This window comes from Cylas formicarius, unplaced genomic scaffold (genome assembly GCF_029955315.1).
Source record: "Cylas formicarius isolate icCylForm1 unplaced genomic scaffold, icCylForm1.1 PGA_scaffold_3__17_contigs__length_32017465, whole genome shotgun sequence".
In the NCBI taxonomy this organism is placed as follows: domain Eukaryota; kingdom Metazoa; phylum Arthropoda; class Insecta; order Coleoptera; family Brentidae; genus Cylas; species Cylas formicarius.
This window is the reverse complement of record NW_026844326.1, coordinates 9,372,116-9,390,762: the sequence shown is the minus strand read 5'-3', so window position 1 is coordinate 9,390,762 and position 18,647 is coordinate 9,372,116. Positions and strand designations below refer to the sequence as shown.

At 31.1% G+C, this 18,647-nt stretch overlaps 1 protein-coding gene across 2 annotated transcripts in view; it reads left to right on the top strand.

Annotated features, from left to right (window-relative positions):
* The window catches only part of LOC132700148 (estradiol 17-beta-dehydrogenase 11-like), a 45,035-nt gene that overhangs the window by 2,496 nt on the left and 23,892 nt on the right, over positions 1–18,647 (top strand). The window contains exon 2 of one of the 2 annotated variants that reach the window (XM_060667295.1): positions 15,511–15,588. The exons of the other annotated variant lie outside the window; for it this stretch is intronic. The gene's annotated coding sequence lies outside the window, so the exon portion shown is untranslated. The remainder of the gene's footprint in view (positions 1–15,510; positions 15,589–18,647) is intronic. 2 annotated transcript variants of the gene reach the window in all.

Here is an 18,647-nt window from a genome sequence, read left to right as displayed (position 1 = left end):
TATTGAGAATTTTTATTTGGTTATTTTGTGGATATACAAAATGTGATGTAGTATTTTTAATTTAAATTTGTCGATGTCTACAGAATAGGCATATTATTATTACTATTGTTATTATTATTATTATTATTATTATTATTATTAATATTAATATTATTATATTACTTTTCGAGGAGATCGAAAAGCCAATTTCGATTTGCAAATATTTGTGCGGAGGACAGAATTACTTCTAGCACTTAATCTACGTAGATCACATTAAAAAAAAAGTTATCACGATTTATAAAAAGAAACAAACCGATTTTATATAAACATAAAGGCGACATAGTTGAAATATTAAAATTTTTAAAATAATCTCTACAACTACGAGTTTTTGGATTTCCACCAAGAGAACGTATCCACCTTTTTTGAGCAATGAAAACATCTGTAGCGCGGGTTGACCGACCATAGAAACAAGCGGCATGTCACCAATGTTCGCAAAATAAACCTGAATAAGCTTTTCGTTTTAATTTTTTCAGAACATAACTTTGAGTATTAAGTATTCACAGTGTGTTCGCAAAGTTAAGATTTTTATCAATATATTGGCCAAGAAATGTTATATCTTTGCGCTGTCCACTTCAACTTTTAATTTATTTAAACTCTTTTGTCATCGATGAAAGATGATCACAGAACTAGCTATTTTTACTTATAATGATATAAGTTATTGCAGAGAACTCTATCAGCGTAAAGCTGTAAATGGAATACTGGAATCTATTACATAATATATAATATCGGACCCAGCATCGATTCCTAGGGTACTGCTGTTGAAATATATACCATGTTTGAGGTAAAGATTTTAATATTATTTTTGAAGTCAATAATTTTAAAAGAAAACGAGAAGAGTTCAACTTGTTTGTTAAAAATGATGGGTAAAATTTCGTTTAGCTGAATTTAGTTATCTGAGAGTTGCCCTTTAGAAGCCTTTACAAACATATAAAAAAAAAATTCTGCGGGAATGCACGATTTTCATTTTCCAGAATATACAATAACCAAAATCAGTTCCATTAAAACTGAAACTAATAAAAACAAGGGACCAAAATGCAAGCGATAAGAAAGTTTGTGTGGTATGTTTAGAATATGTAATGTATTTTCCTTACACAATAGTTATTTTTGCTTATTAATAACAAGAAAAATTAAAAGTTATTACACAAACGTGTAATACATATTTACATTTCCGCGGAAAAATTGTTGCATTTTTATATTCCGCAGGAAAATTTTTGTGTTTTTATGTTCAAAAAGACATTTACATTTCAGAGTAAACAATTTTTATGAACGACTTTAAATCAAAATCAAAGCAAAATCCTTATTTATGTAAATGATTTCGGATAAAAGAAAGTTGAGTCAAAAGGATTTCGTCCAATCGAAATACTTACCAACAATATTGTATATTTTATAATAATTAAAAACTTATTACTATCGATACAGTAAGTAGTAAGTAGATAATTTAAAGAAAATAACTAATGGAAGCTAATATAATTCGTGATTAGTTTTGGATAACGAAAACAGCTATTCACGAAAAAAAATCATGACTCCGCAGATCTGCGTCCACAAAGTGCGTTGCATTAGCCGCTTCAATTATTGCAACACTGGATTCGGCAACAAACTTTGAATTTTTTAAATTTATTTAATTCGGTCAGAACCACGAAACCCAGAATCCGAGCGAACCGAACGACGCAAGAGTATTGACGTCGAAAATTCAATACCGTCGTATTGTTTTAGATCGCGAGTCTGAAATGAGATGATCAAATCGCGCTTGAGAAATTCTTGACCATATGGACACGCAGGTTCGTTTACGTTCTAAAACCGGTACCGAACGACATTGCAAATTAAGCAAAAAGCAACCTGTTCCCGCGGACGGCGATAAAAAATATATAAAATGCCCTTTTACAGCCTTGTTGTTAGTTTTTAGTTTGCACCGTTTTTCTTTGCCCCTGGTCTCGACGCGTAAATCGTTTTGTGTTAAACTTCAAGGCTATCGTTTACCTTTTTCACCTCGCGTAAATAATTACTAAATATCATACGTAGTAATTATCGTAAATCGTAATAATTGTAACGATAGGGTAGAAATAGAATAATTACCTACTAGTATAACAGTTAAATCCATACACAGCCGCTGCTCATAAAAGTTGGATATAGATAATATTAAAATGTCATTTTGGTTTGGTTACTCCCCTAGTTTTCAAACTAACGAGCTAATTTGTGAATCTCCTAAATACGGCATTATAGGTGGATAGGATGCAAACCAAGGGATAAATATCTGGAATAAAAATCAAAATAAATAACTAAAAGTTCAGATTTTCACGAAATTATATATTATGACATGACAATTGTTTCGACAACACCGTGTCTTTATCAAATGTAATATTTACAAACTACCTGCTACTATGTATACTGCAAAATGACCATAAAACCTTAATTCATGTTGTTGCGAGAGTTTAAGTTCAATAAAGGAGAGGTATTTAAATCTAATTGATCGTTAATGTCTCATTTTGTTAATCTCCATGGCTTCCAATAAATTTAATTTTCTACTTTTTGTGGCTGTGTGTAATATATCAAAATTGTCGTCAAAAATGAGTTTTTCTGTGTTTAAGTGTGTAGCATAATTAGAATCTAGACTATTGTTTTTAAACGCTCTTATATGTTCATTAATGCGTTTCTTGAAGGATCTACCTGTTTGTCCAATATAAATTTTAGGACAAGATCCACATTTCAACCTGTAGACACCTGATTTTTGGAATTTTGGACATTTCGATTTATTGTTTTTAAATATTTTCCTATTGTGTTGTTAGTTCTGAAAGCTATTTTTAAACCACATTTTGACAAATGTTTTGGTTAAAACACGAACAATTTAAAACAATTACGTACATAGGAGAACCTAGCGAAAAAGTTTCAAAAACTGCCAAGAAAATAACCTGACGTGTTCAATGATTTGGACATATACATATATATACATATATATCTGTGATTATTTTAGTGCCTTTATTTTTTCTGAGTTTCTTGTAGATATTACAACAAAACGATTCAGTCTATCCATACTAACTCTACTGCTACAAAGTACAAAAAAAGGGTTTCGTGCTAGGGTGCTAGCCGTTTGTTAGAAAACATGGCGGCGGTTCTGATCTATCTAAAGTGACAAGCGAGTTGATGTCATTATATTTTATTGTCATCCAGTATACACAATTGTGCAAAATGTCAGGTGAATAAGACATTTAGAAGTACGTCAAAATGGACTGCTGAAATTTGTTAATTGTGTTTGCAACCTACATAAATTTCAATTTTTTAACTAATCTAATTTATCCATTTACCACTATGAACCACCAAAATAAACGCGTAGGAGCAAAATACAGTTAAGTGAGAACTGTATCAAAAAAATGTAAACTATTTGTACTCTAGCCCTAATCGGACAAGTGATTAAGAAGAGCCATTTTAAACGAGGATACCGTGGGGCATTTTTTTACCTGGCCTGGTGGAGATTTATAAATTGTTACAGCATCCTAGGTAATTGGACACGGAAAAAGTTAAGTTTGATACCTTGAAATAATATACTCCTTTTCATGCCTAGTATTTTTTGTGTGAAGATTTCAACGTTTAATTAGTCTCGAAAATATATATTGAGAAAGAGAAGACTAATTAATTTTATATAATAAGCAGAGAATATGCATGATCTTTGATCTAAGCCCAAGCTTTTATCAAACTAACCAGTTAAACTCATGGTGCGGATGCGATATACGATCGAACGGTCGAATGGCAAAACTAAACCGTAAACAAGAATTTTGAAGTTTCTGAACATTCACCTTTTCTCTATTATGAAGAACAGACCAATACACTACGGCACAATAGGCCAGAGATGAGAGAATGAGTGATCCTTAATATGACATCTTTACCGAGGCAGTCCTTGTGCATATATAGCAAATTTAATTTAAAATAACATTTTTGCAACAGCAATTCCACATGGTTTCGGAATCTGAAGCTGGTGTCAAATAGAACCCCTAAATTTTTTGCACATTCGGTGATCAGCAAAGTCACATCATTTAACAAAACATTTAAATTAAGTAATTGTAAGTATTTGTGTTTAAAAATAACCATGCTTAAGTGAGAACGTTTGCACAGCATTTAGATCATTATTAATATGATTCGGAAATACAATAGCCTACAGAATCAATAACGTTGTAGATCATTAGCATGTTGACAATTACCCAGATCCGTACTAACACTGAAGAGAAGTGACCCATTATTTTACCATTTAACCATTTTATTACCATTAGATACACCACGATGCACAGCTACATAGCGTCACATTTCAGTATTTAGTTTAACTCATTGTTTTCACCCTGCTAAACAATTTACCAGGAGCTCTACAGAACCCGGTCCAAGAGCCAAATACCCTAGCTCAGTCGTTGACAGCCTGTGTCCAATAGCATCAAAGCTTTACTATAGTCCAACAATACGAGGCAGGTATCAGATTGAGTAGTAATAATGTTTTGTCCAAAAAAGTATTTACGATTATAATTCTCTGTAACAATCGCTATCGCTATCGAAGCAACATTATGTCAGTGCACCAAAAGATTTATGTGTTGAAAGTTCTGGATGAACTTAGTAAATAGTAAATGCCTCTAAAGAAAAAACTATATTAAATACATAGTTGTATATTTATTTTTTCTCATATTAATATACTTCAACCATTAATAACAATAAAGTATTGCTTCATCATATTTACAATTTGATATGAGAAGGACCTTTGCAAACCTTCTTTTCTAATTTTAGAGGAGTTTCGAATTTTTTGAATATGAAACTTATCTCTATTATCTGGACAATACCCGTTACAATCATGAAACTGTGATAGTAACGGAGTATAGCAAAGAAGCCTCTTAGCCTCTCAGTGAGAACCAGTAATCAGGTACTTTCAGAAATTCATTTTAAATTATTGCATTAACTTGGTTGTAACGTACTTTCTAAACTTTTGCAAGTGCTACAAAAAGGCAAAATAGACTTCTTTATTGGCAATTTTATTTCAAAAAAATAACTGATTTAGATATAGAAACCAATAATCAACAACAACTACAAAACCACATTAGTAGTCATATATTAACATGAACCGACATAAAGTTTATAAACCAACCACTTAGTATCTAAACCAACAGCTATTACATTATCTTCATCTTAACTGAAGCAAATCGATAGTTTGCATCGTAACCAGCTAGCTTCTAAACCATCCACGGATTACAGCTGTTATATGTGAATTATAGATAACTAAATGTTTGTTTTTCTTAATTTTCAAAAAAGAGTTATGTTTTTAATGTACACAGGCGCCAAATAAATGTCGACCGCAGTTAACAAATGTTAAGCGATGGTCCAAAAGTAAATCGACAAAAAACCTTGGCAATTAGTGCGTGACTTGCATAAGTTACAGTTTTTCAACGTTAACTCGCCCGCAGCGAATCGACAATGGTTTCGTACAATGTAAAACTTAATATGGCTTTCAAACAACGTATTATGAATCGATAGACGTCTTAATCTCTGAAATTACGTTTGAACGCCGCCATTCGATTTTTTAAATCGTGCTGCGTATTCAAATGCATTGCAGCTAGGTGTTTCGCGCTTATAATTATTTCTATACATGTTGTTTTTGTAAAACTACTCTAGACAACATTACTTTTTATAATAGACTGATTATTAAATAACAATATAATATAATATAATTATAATGTTAAATAAAACGCCAAATATTTAAACTGTTACCTGACTTTTCAGAATCCAGTCAGACGTTACCAATGTGCCGTTTGTCTAGGTATTCGTGTTGTTTTCTTTTTATTTTTAAATGCATCAAATATTTTTGTGCCTATTTTGATATTTTTTAACATTGCCTAGTTGTCATTAAATGCATCCTGCTTTCACCACAAATCTGTATTAGCCATAAGATAAAGCCAAAATGCAGTTCTTTTTCTTGTAGATTTATTTTTGCCAATGTTATTATTTAAGATTTGTAGTAGTGTCAGTTAAATCACACTATTTCTTTGTTGGTTCGGAGTTGTTTAGTCAAAGATAACAATACCAAAATCCAGAGTTATTTGATTACTTCCTCTGCCATCAAAAATTTGTATTGTATGCTCAGAGGCTAAACTCCGAATATCAAAAGCCTTTTGAATGTCTTGAAGGGCCATTTAATTTATTACATTTCTAAATACCTGCCCTCTATAAAAAATTACTCAAAAACACCCGGGAATATTGAAAAAGGCAAAATATAGCCTTAACCTAGTCTTGGGTACATTTCGCTCTCCTTATTTATTAATCTTTACCATTTGACCAATTTATTCTGTTCAAGTTATAATTAGTCTATGTGATGTTATGCAAAACTTTCAGAGACAAATAGAGACAACAGCAAAACACTACAGCATGGCTGTAGTAAATGAAAATACAAAATGTACGATTTGAAAGGGCAAACCATTCAGAATGTTTACGCGACATGACATGAACAAATAAATATACAAAAGTAGACTGCAAAATATAGAGGAACAGACTGAGGTATAAAAATAAATATAAAAGAATGATATGCAAGCACAAGGGGAAAGACTACAGTTGACAGAGGAAGCAATTCAGTTATACGAAAACAACCGCCATAGAAAAGAAGCGTAACGAGACCACGAAAAAGACAGTCAAAAAGTTGTCTATCTCCAGAAAAAGATACAGCATAACAAAAGTTCGGAGTGTGAAGAAATATGGGTAATTAACCTACAACTGCAGAAAGGGAAGAAGAAATTATGCAAAATGTATAGTCTGATGTTTCCAATTTAGTTTTTAATGCGACAAACAAAGATTGGATTTGTGGTTTGATTTAAGCATCAAAACATTGCGATTTGCGTTTTCTTTAACAGAAATTCGTTCAAGTTGCAATCTATTGTATAACAGAATTTTAACGGTTTTAGTGTTCGATTATTGACTCAAGTCGTTTTAGACTTGTAACTGCAAACATTGCAGACATAGCTCCATTTGTTTGTTAAAACTATTACGACGACAAAAACATATATGTAAGTATAGGGTGTTAATTATGTTGGAATTTAATTAAATTTAAAAGAAAACTTAGTGTTTAAAAAAATGCACGAATAGACTAGTAGAAATTCACGACGTGCTATAGGATGGAGTTAATTCAACTGATTTATAAGCAAAAACTTTTGCGCCGTGTTGTGTGTATAATCATCATCTAAATATTTAAACACTTTCACTCAAAGACAAGGCAGTTTATTACCGGAAACAGAAAGAAAAATCTGCGTTTACGATGTAACATTTTGCATGTTAAAATTCGTACACAATCATGCACTTGACCTATACATTGATTTAGTTATTTTTCAGTAAGAAATTGCTATTTTAGTACTTATGGCGCCAATGTAAAAAGACGCAGTTTTCAATGATTTTATGACCGAAACAGATATGTTTGTTTAGAAAAATTGTCACAAACCTTGTTTTGAGGCGAACTTTTGCTGGCCTCTAAATAAGGTCTCGAATTGGAACTAGACATTTTGGAATATTTCAAATAATTAACACCACAAGGTAGTGTACGTGGATTCTATATTATTTTTTGACATTTATAGTGACGGGCTTTTAAAACCAGCACTTAATGGAGAAAGCATAAGCCGACGATCAAGTGTATATCACTGAAAGAGTTAACTATAAATGTAGCAATATATGGTCTGTTCATAGATATAAGAAAGTGCTTTTGAATGGGATTATCCAAGGGTGGTCATTAACATATAATGCAACAAGATTATTACTTAAAGTTTCGGAATTTAAATTCAGGTAAAATAATTTTATACCTACCTGTGTTTAATATTCTTTGGTTTGATATACTACTTAGTTTAAGTTTATTAGTAATCATTCTTATTTCGTGTGTAATACAGCGTGTGTCGAATCGTGTGCGATTTATGCAAAATATATGCGAGTCTAGTGTATCTCAGGAGATGCTCCCGCCCAAATGTAAAAAACACTATTCTATTGAGACTATTCTATAAACAATATTTAGTTGACTCTCATTGAACGTGGTGCCAGCAAGCAAGCATCTTTAAAAGAAACGGCCACATTAACGAAAATTCCAACATCAACTGTATGGAAAATTGTGAATAATCCCATTTCAGCGAGGAAAAAAAGAAGCGATGCTGACATTTTCTCGAGTGTAGATGAAAGTGATCAAGATATAATACGGCGTAAAATTTACCAGTTATAGGAGGAACAAAGTGTGCCTACATTAGATATTTTAATTAGGAGGCTTGAAAAAGATGAAACCGGTGTTAAATGTGGCAAGAACTACCGTATGGAAGTGTATGCAACACATGGGTTTTAGATTTTAAAAAATTGACAAAAGGCAAGTCTAATGGAATCTTTTAGAATTCGCAAATGGCGATTGGAATATCTAGAAAAAATTAGGATTTACAGAGAACCACAAAGGCGAATTATTTACTTGGATGAAAGCTGGTTAGACAATTGTGATACCCCGGAAAAGGGTTGGGTTGATTCAACTGATAAGTGTAAAACAAACGCGCCATCCAAAAGAGGTAAATGAATAACTATTTTGCATGCTAAGCTCTAAAGATGGTTGGATTCCAAATGGACTTTCTCCATCTGCGAAAAATATTAAAGATTCTTCTCTGGATTACCATGAAGACACCACCGCTGATTTATTTGAAAGTTGGATTAAAAACAAACTAGTTCCAAATATTCCTCCTAATAGCGTCAATGTAATGGACAATGCAAGTTATCACAGTAGACAGTTGACTAAAACCCCTTCCTCATGTGACACAAAAGCAACAATCCAAAAGTACATGTATAATAACGACATTTATTTTCACTAGGATTATACCAAAAAGCAATTAATTAAGGTTGAACCTACAAAAGGAATACGTCTGTGATAATTATGCAAAAAATCTAGATCATACAGTTTTAAGGCGTCCACCTTACCACTGTATATTGAACCCCATTGAACATGGTTGGTACCAACTGAAATCTGCCATTTGTCGTAACAATGTTTTTCCCCATGTTAACTCCAATGTCCTCAAATTTATAGAAAACAAAGTTGGGAAAATTGTATTAAACATATAGAAAACGCAAAACCATCGTATATCCATATTGCAAATAATATAGAAGAAATAATAATTAGAACAGACGATGATAGCGATAGTGATACTGTTATATTATGTGAATAATTTGAAGTAAGTTAAGTAGGTAATAAAAATAATTTTTAATTTTATTTTAGATTTAAACATAAATACATACATAAATAAATAAATATTGTTTAGCATCTTTACTAACAAAACCCCAAATAATTAAATTCTAGGCAAAGTACGGACCTGTTCGGCCATATTTCATTCTTACAGCTTGCCCGGTTCTTTCCATAATTCGTATCAGTTAATCACTTTCTTATATCTATAAACAAACTTTACCACCTCTCAATTCTGATAAAGCAATTTCGTTGCATTGTCAAATTATAGTACTGCTTTACCGATTTGTGATGGAATAACGAGAACTGTTACCTTACTAAGATAAAACTAGAATTACACCTGCAATGGGAAGTTCACATCCATTATACCAATAACAACGAATAAAGATGGTCAATTTTTATACAGCAATTTTAGTCATTATTTTAGTTACAGACTAGTTCAGTTAATCCTCTACCATTTTGCATGATATAGTACCACATCACTTTTTACTCTGTCGGGCATACTAAAGCATAAGAAAATTCCTTAAAATAAACAATAAATAAAAATGCAATACAAACGCAACTAATACTAGATTCGTGCAGCGTAGTTCTACCAAAAATGTTTTAAAAAAAGGAAAATAACAATTAATTTCCATAAAAAACGCTCTTATACTTCACAAAGCACAGACAAGTTACTAAAAACTTTGTTGAGTTTAACATGGCAATTATGTGTTTATGTACATGAATATATCACTTTTATATTTATTGCACTTGTTTAAAAAAAAAGGGCACTTTGTTATATAAACGTCAACCATTAGGAAATGTTTTTCTTTTTTATCTTAAAATGATAGAACAATAAAATAATACTAAATCATACAAAAACGCATTTTTTGTATATTTCTGTGTTCTTTAAATAAGTGGAAAGGATTGAAGTAGACGACTCCTATCATTTTTCTTAACTAATTTTTTTTTGTAAAACTTACAGTTCCCAGATAAAAAAAATAAATAGAGAATTTTTATTTATATTTTAATTCGTTTGCTTCTTTATTTGGAAACGGCAAGTATTATGAAAAAATTGCTAGAGATAAATGTTTCTAAATATAACATAGAATAAAGATACATACATATAGGATGCTGGTACTTCCGTAATATTTTATTTTCCCATATATTCCATATTTGTAAAACGGTACCTTTCTTTCATCAAAATATTGACATAGTAGCTACAAGTAGGCTTCGATTTTCGAAAAGAAAAATATTCAGGGATCATTTTAAGGGGACCGTAGACCGCATGAACCTTTAACTTTTTGATTTATGTATATCATACATCACTAATTGCTAATTTTTCATAGTGACGTAATTTTCATTTATTTAAATAGCGAATGCCTAAAATCCACTCAGTTATATAACAGCATATACTAGCGATTGCGTGTCACCGTAATGCATCCGGAGTGTACTTAGCTTTATAATTTTATTTCGTCACATTCATTATTACCACAAAACAATATGAAAAAAATTAAACGTCCGCTTTCTAATGCGTACGTGTTCTAAATTAATCTTTTTCATACAAAATCGAATTGTTGCATGTACATACGCAATTAGCGAACTGATACGCAAAACAAAATATCTTTATCAGCTTTTGACTTACGCGACTTTAGGCGACAGATAAAAGTGATTTTTTAGTAAAACGTGGAAATTATTATTCGTAACCGGTAAATATTAATAATATTATTACGAACATAGATTGCCAGGTGATCGATTCTTGTTTGTCGTATCACAGGGACCAGATTATTCATTTCGAGACTGATAATCATAATTTCTTCAATAATAAAATGAGATATCGAAAGTACTCAGGAACAAACTATAAAAAATATTTCGGATATCTGCAATCATCAATTGCAATAAATGTTAATGCCTTTGATACGATTGAACGATTTGGTACTTACTTTGCCAAAAAACATCGTTTCTTTGTTGTGTTTTTCTTTAGTTATAAAAACAAGTAAACATAAATCTCCAGTGCACTGGTTCAATGATGATCTTAGAGTCATGTGCAAAAAATGATTAAAAATTCGTAGTACAGCACAAATTACAAATAATCGAGATCCAATATATAAAAAATTCAAAGAAGAGTCTAAAAATTTAATAAAAAATACCAAAAACAAGGCTTATACAAACTATTTACAGTTATACAAAAATTACCGATTAATTAATACCCGGAACGAAAGATTTATCCTCCGACGACCTCAATATATTTTTTACCACAATAGCGCATAAAACATTGGAAACCTTAGATGAAACTCCTGCTAGGCTGTCAGAGGTCAAGCATCAACCTAAATCTTAATTTCAATTTTCCCTGGTTTTTTTACTTCAGGTTCAGAAGGTTATAATGTCCTTGAATAATTCAAATTCAAATTATAGACTTTTACTGATTGAATAGTAGAATCACTAAGCAGTGCTGCAATGTAATGGTTGTACAGAGGTTTTTAAAATATCTAAAGTTGTAAAAATGCACAAAAAGGTGAAATATCTGATCCTAATAATTATCGACCCGTTTTAATTATCCCAATGGTTTCCAAAGTTTTTGGAAAAAAAGGGGATTCTCAATTGTTTCATTATTTTGAGTCTAACGATTAGATTAATCCAAAAATCAGTGGTTTTAAAAAATGGGCATTCCTCCATCCAAGCACTATTGCGTATGGTGACTGGCATATTTGAGGGCTATGAGGAAGAAGAGCATGGTACTTTAACCATGTGTGACCTCTCCAAGATCTGTGCCTGTGGCGCTCATTCAATTTTGCCCGAAAAACTAGAGTTTTACAGTTTGTTGCCTATAATATATATATATTATGCCTTTCATCTTATCTTTCTCTTTATCTTGTCTTATCTTTCTGATAGAAATCAAACCAGTTGAATGGTAATACAAGGAGTCCAGCAGGGTTTCATTTTGGGTTCATTATTGGTTTTAACCTATCTTAATGATATCTGTGATCATATGGACACTGTGGCTGCAATTAATTTTGCAGATGACTCTACATTTCATACATCAAACCCAAATATAGAAAGTCTCAGAGAGGAAACACATTCGGCAAAAGAAAATACTAATCAGTGGTTTATAGCCATTAAATCTTCAATAAATGTAAATGTTTTGGACGGGAAATTTGCGAAGTTATGGGGTAACGTCCTGAATGATAGGCTCTCTTGAATGGACTACATTGCCTATTTAGTAAAGCTCCAAGTGTCAACTTTTTGCTCCGACGATTAAAACATTTAATTCCAGAAGATTGTTAGTCTCGAGCTACTTTTTTATTCATTTTTGGCATATGCTATCATAGTGCAAGAAACGGCGATTAGAATTATATCCAACGTGTGATATAGATACCATTACCAATGTCTGTTTCAAAAACTTAGGGTTATGCCATTGGCATTGGTATACATCCATCACTCGAGAAAATCTCTTATCACCTCACTCAGGTGTTGATGGATATAATACTTGCTCCTCAAGTTTGCTTCGAACTAGGAAGCTTAAATACACTAAAAGCGTGAAAAATTATCTTCATCTGAGCTTATTATATAACCTAATTCCAAATTAGATAACAAATTTGCCATTTAAACATTTTAAAGCCAAAATAAAATCTTTTTTTATGGAACACTGTTTTTATTCTGAAGAGAAATACAAACAAGGGATAAAAGATATTATTTGATTCTTGACAGTGGTCATTATTTTATTGTGGTCGATATCTTCCAATTGTTTTTGTTCATTTGGACGTGCTTTATAAACTTTATATGTTAACTCAGTCATCTTTATTTATATTATTTCACAATTATTACTTTATTATTAATTTACTTTACTTTCATGGTCTTAAAATAACAAGTGAAATAAAGTTTTGGGAAATTCGTCAAATATGGAAAGAAAGCTATACTTTATGGAACAATTGAATTTACGCGCATTTACAAGTATTATGAGATAATTCATTTTTATCCATCAGAAATTTAAGTATAGTTTGACACAACAATGATGATAAACGCAAGCAGATTGCAAAAGCAAGCACCCTGAATTGGACTTAAAACCTATTGCAGTCGTTAGGAGCATGTATTTTGGATTTTAAACATGGAAAACAATTTTGTAAGGCAACTTTTTTAACCAACATCAACTTTTTCAATCAACATCATTGTATAACAATAAATCTCCAAAAAAGAAACTGTAACCCTTTCTATGCTAAAGACGAAGCACTTTATACTAGAAATGTATAATACATTTTTTGCAATTTTTTTGCTTAAAAATACTTGGGAAAGCACCCTGTGAAATATCTGATACCCTGTATATGGCGAGTACACATTGACTTGAATTTCTATTGACTATTATTATTATTTTTTTAACTGTGCCCGTGGACTGGTTTGCTGCGTTGCCGGTTTTATAATTTGTCACCAATCTGCCTAAAAACTAGACTGAAATAATTCCACTTACATGTTATTAAATTTTGGTTTTTGAATTTTTGAGTGCTTTTATTTCGAAATACTGCGAATCCAGTAGAGTTGTCAAAACTGAAAAAACTGAAGTCGCTCCTCGCGAGCTGTAAAATGTATAAACAGTTTTCTAGATTTGAGGGACATTATGTGGTTGTAGATATAATGCGGTACAAAAATTCACCGGCATTTTATAGCGAACAGCACCGCAAATAGAAAACGGTGAACGTCTTTGCTTGAATTAATAGTCTTTTGTTTAAAATCACGATTTCATGGAACACGCCTTATAGGTGTATACACATATTTTCATATCGATTTCGACATAAGTACAAAAACTTGCAAACGCCCGTGCGAGAGCAGTTTCACTGAAAATTCTTTAACCGCGTTCGATTTCAATAATACACACATATAATATATAATAATTGAGATAAAAAGTTCATGGCTTGGCAATGGCTTAGTTCTTGAGATACAGGGCAGGCCTAGTCAAAAATGGCATTACAGTGCGACACAAAAAGTTATGGTTAATTGAATTCAGGAACAACACTTCTAACATTAAACGAAAACTAAAAGTAAAAATCACAGTCATCGATATATTCAGTATCTGGAATTTAGTCTAATTGGCACGTTACTGAACAAAAATATAGTCAAGTCAACTAAGTAATTGCAGACCAATGTTCATATGAACATTTTATCTTAAAATTAGTCAAGGATTCACACTTTAAACTTTGTACAAGTCTTAACTAACACCTTGCAGAATATATACGAACCATAATTACAAAGCAAATATTTTTCTGCAATCTTTGGTGAATCTTAGTCATGTTGACGTTCGCGATAAGCCATAGCCGTTGTACCCACTTAAAAATCCATATTATTATCGCTATCTAAAACATTTGTTGCTGAGACGCGTAATTTGGTCGGGCGTTGGAAATCATCGTTAAATGAAGATTTCCGTTTTTAATACAATGCTGTTGTTTGTGTGTAGTTGATGACATCGTTTTCTTATCTATGATCACTCCTACCGTCTAAATGCAATTTCCGTACCGCAAACGAAGTGGACGATGATACCACTACAATGGTAATCACGTGCATTTCATTAATTGATATTGGTCTAAAGGTCGAGTCTGCTATTATTTAGGAAGGATCAGATATTTTTGATTTTGGTCAATGCTGATGATCATATCACTCATGTACGTGATGCTCCTCAAAAAATGTACCCAAAAACTAGTAATGGTTGTAGAAAAAATACAGTAAATTTCTTCAGTCAGTCGTTTGTTAAACACGAATTTCGATCACGCCAAATCAAAGTCGTGACTAAAGTGGCGTTCATCGAACTTCTTTATAATATACTATTATTTTCTTACTGGTGAAAATATAAAGAAAAGTTGCGTATCATACAATACATTTCAATTATTGTATATCAAATCTCGTTAACATATCTCAACAAATATTTGAATATTTACAAATTTTATCACCCTGTATGCCAAATGTTATGACGTTTAGGTCATTCCATATGAAGTTTCCTTCCTAAAATTGACACACAAGACCTCCATAAACAATGACATTAAATTATAAAATACCTTATATAATAAACAACTTAAAATAAAATGTTGCACGTGGCACCATGTACTTATGGTTTCCGCACCTTATCAGTATATGTGTGAAGGTATGAGAGATCTTTAGTTTGTTTTCAAAACAGATAATTAATAAATTCGAACTTTGTTTCCTTTATCGTTTCAAATCGACGTATATATTGCATTGACTATTTCTGTATATGGTAAAAGTTTAATGAATTTCTCGCTGTGAGTCGTGATCTTGACTGATACTTTGTGTAGTTTCCTGCGGACATCGTCCACTGCAAGGTGAAACAGAACTCAACGACCGTCAAGCGTAAGCAATTTTGATTATTAACGGTAAGTTTCCGATAAACATGTAATATTTGTCTTAAAGACAAGGAAATAGAGAAAATGCTAATTTTGTAGGTCCAATCAAAATGTATTGATTATTGATTTATTGATTATTAGTGGAAATTATTTATATGATGTCGAAAAACTAAAAACCCATATTTTTGTTATACATTGTGAACCGTTACAATTTAATATATATTTTTTAAATTAATTAGGTGTTAAATTACTTGTCGCTTATATATTTTTTTCAAAATATCTGTCTGTCTTTATGTTATTATAACTTAAGTTTTAAAATTCGAACTAGAGTTAGAGTTTTTGGGTATTTAGGAAAGAAATTAAACCTTTTAGTTAAATTTGTCATGCCGACGCCCAGGTTTATATTTAAATTAAACAAAATTCGTGATAACATAGTTTTTAATATTTAATGTAACTAAAATGTAATAAGTAAGTGATTATCACACCGTTCTCACTTATTAAATAACACAACGTGTAAAATTATCTTTATATCTGACGTTTAATCCGGATAAAATTTGATTAGACTTATATTAATGTTTATCTCAACATGAGTCTATCAGGCAGTAATTTTGTAGAAGTATTGTTAACAAAAATTGGTTTCCTTCTTTCTTCTTCTTTCTTAGGTGCCTTTAAGTTGTTTTCAAATAAATTATATATTACACTGGGTGATTTAAAACAAATCAAGTTATGTCATCTAGGTAAATACGTGTGTATTTCGCCTTTTTGTAAATAATGCACACTGCTATTTTCTGATAAATATATTTTTTAACGTTAGTCACATTCTGAATTTGAATACGCTTTTTTCGGTGTTTTTTCAAGAAATGTCTGTTATAAATTTTATTTTTTCACAATATTATGTAAAGAAATTATTGCAGCAAGAATATTAGTGAAAAAAAATAATGAAACAACGAGAACACCCCACTCTCCTATTTATACAGGGCATTTCAAAACAAAACTTCCTTCCTTGTACAATTTATGTCAAAAGCCAACAATTAGTGAGATATCGCGCTACAAATACAGAGGAAAAATAAGGTTTCCATTTTTATCTTAAAACATAAAAACGCACTTTCTGCATATTTTAAAAAAAAAATGAACATAGAGGATTGAATTAAAATGGTTCTTAGCAAAATTTAAAGATAAACTCACATAATGACATGGGAAAAATAAATTTACAGTTTCCAAATAAAAAAATAAATGAAAAGCATTGCAGGTCCAAAAAAAATGTCTCTGTAAAAGGGCTTGAACCCTCTGCACGTGCTGGTATGGATACAGCTATTGTTTTTTTTATATTATGGGAACATTGAACTGAGGTGGCTTTTACTTGATGAAAATCCGTTTAACAAAATAAATAAGAACTAAAAGTTAAGATTTTCACGAAATTATATATTTTCACATGACAATTGTTTCGACAATACCGTGTCTTTATCAAATGTAATATTTACAAACTACCTGCTAGTATATATACCGAAAAATGTCAATAAAACCTTAATTAATGTTATGAGAATTTAAGTTTAATAATGGAGAGTTATTTAAATCTAATTGATCGTAAAACAATACATTTGAATGTCTCATTTTATTAATCTCCATGGCTTGCAGTAAATTTAATTTTCTACATTTTGGGGCTTTATGTAAAATATCAAAATTGTCGTCAAAAATGTGTTTTTCTGTGTTTAAGTGTGTAGCATAATTAGAATCTAGCCTATTGGTTTTAAACGCTCTTTTATATTCGTTAATGCGTTTCTTGAAGGATCTACCTGTTTGTCGAATATAAATTTTAGGACAAGATCCGCATTTCAACCTGTAGACACCTGATTTTTGAGATTTTATTTTTGACAAATGTTTTAAACTTTTTCACTGGGTTCTCCAATGTATGTAATTGTTTTCAATTGTTCGTATTCTGTATAAGTTTTCTGATAAATAGAGTTTACTGTTGTCTGGATTTGTTTTTTATTTATAATTTTATCGATCATGGACCGATTGTAGCCTTTGTTCAGTGCAATTTGTTTAATGATATTAAGTTCTTTGTTGGAATTTTCTGTCGAGAGTGGCGTATTACGAAGTCTGTGTATAAAAGAGTAAAATGAAGCCATTTTGTGTGTATAAGGGTGATTTGAGCTGTTATGCATGACTGTGTCGTTGTGTGAAGGTTTATGGTAAATGAAAAAATCTAATTTGTTTTGCGTTTTCGTAATAGTTAAGTCTAAAAAATTAATAGAGTTATCCTGTTCAATCTCGATAGTGAATTTTTATAATTATTTAATGGGTTAATGTAATTTAAAAAAGAATTCAATTGTCTGTCCGTTCCAACAAAGCAAGCAAAGACATCATCCACGTGTCTATACCACCATAGAAAACTTTTACTTAAAGGATGTTCTAGTATGATATTTTCCAAATTATCCATAAAAATCTCGGCTAACAAAGGACTAAGTAAATTTTCCATAATCAAAACTTCCTTAGATATGTAAATCTGTCCACTAAATTCAAAATAATTTTGGTGTAAAGATACTATTAAGCAATCTAATAAATCTTGTTTCACTAATGGGTTAACTTGTTTCCGAGTGAGGGTGAAATCTACTAAATCTATCGCATCCATAGGTGGAATACTGGGAAATAAGTTTTGTACATCAAAAGACAATAGTGTTGCGTTAGAAGGGATTTTGATATCTTTAATTTTGTTGATTAATTCAAAAAAAAATTATTTATTATTATTATTAAAATATTTACTAATTTTGTTGAGAGTTTAACTGCTGAAGCTGTCACATAAGACACGACTGGTCTAATGGGCATATCTTGTTTATGTAATTTAACTAAGGAATATAATTTCGGCGGTTGTGGATTCATAATTTTAAAAAATATTTGTCTTTGTCACTAAATATTGTGGAGTTATTAATTACTTTCTTGTTTTGTCTTTGATATAACTCGGTAGGGTCGTGCTTAATATGAAATGTATGTTCGAACTCTATAATCAAATATGTCAAATTCTACGGGATTAAGTCTCTTGGAAAAGTTCTGGTTTAAGAAAATTGTTGGTTTTTGAAATATGTTCTGAG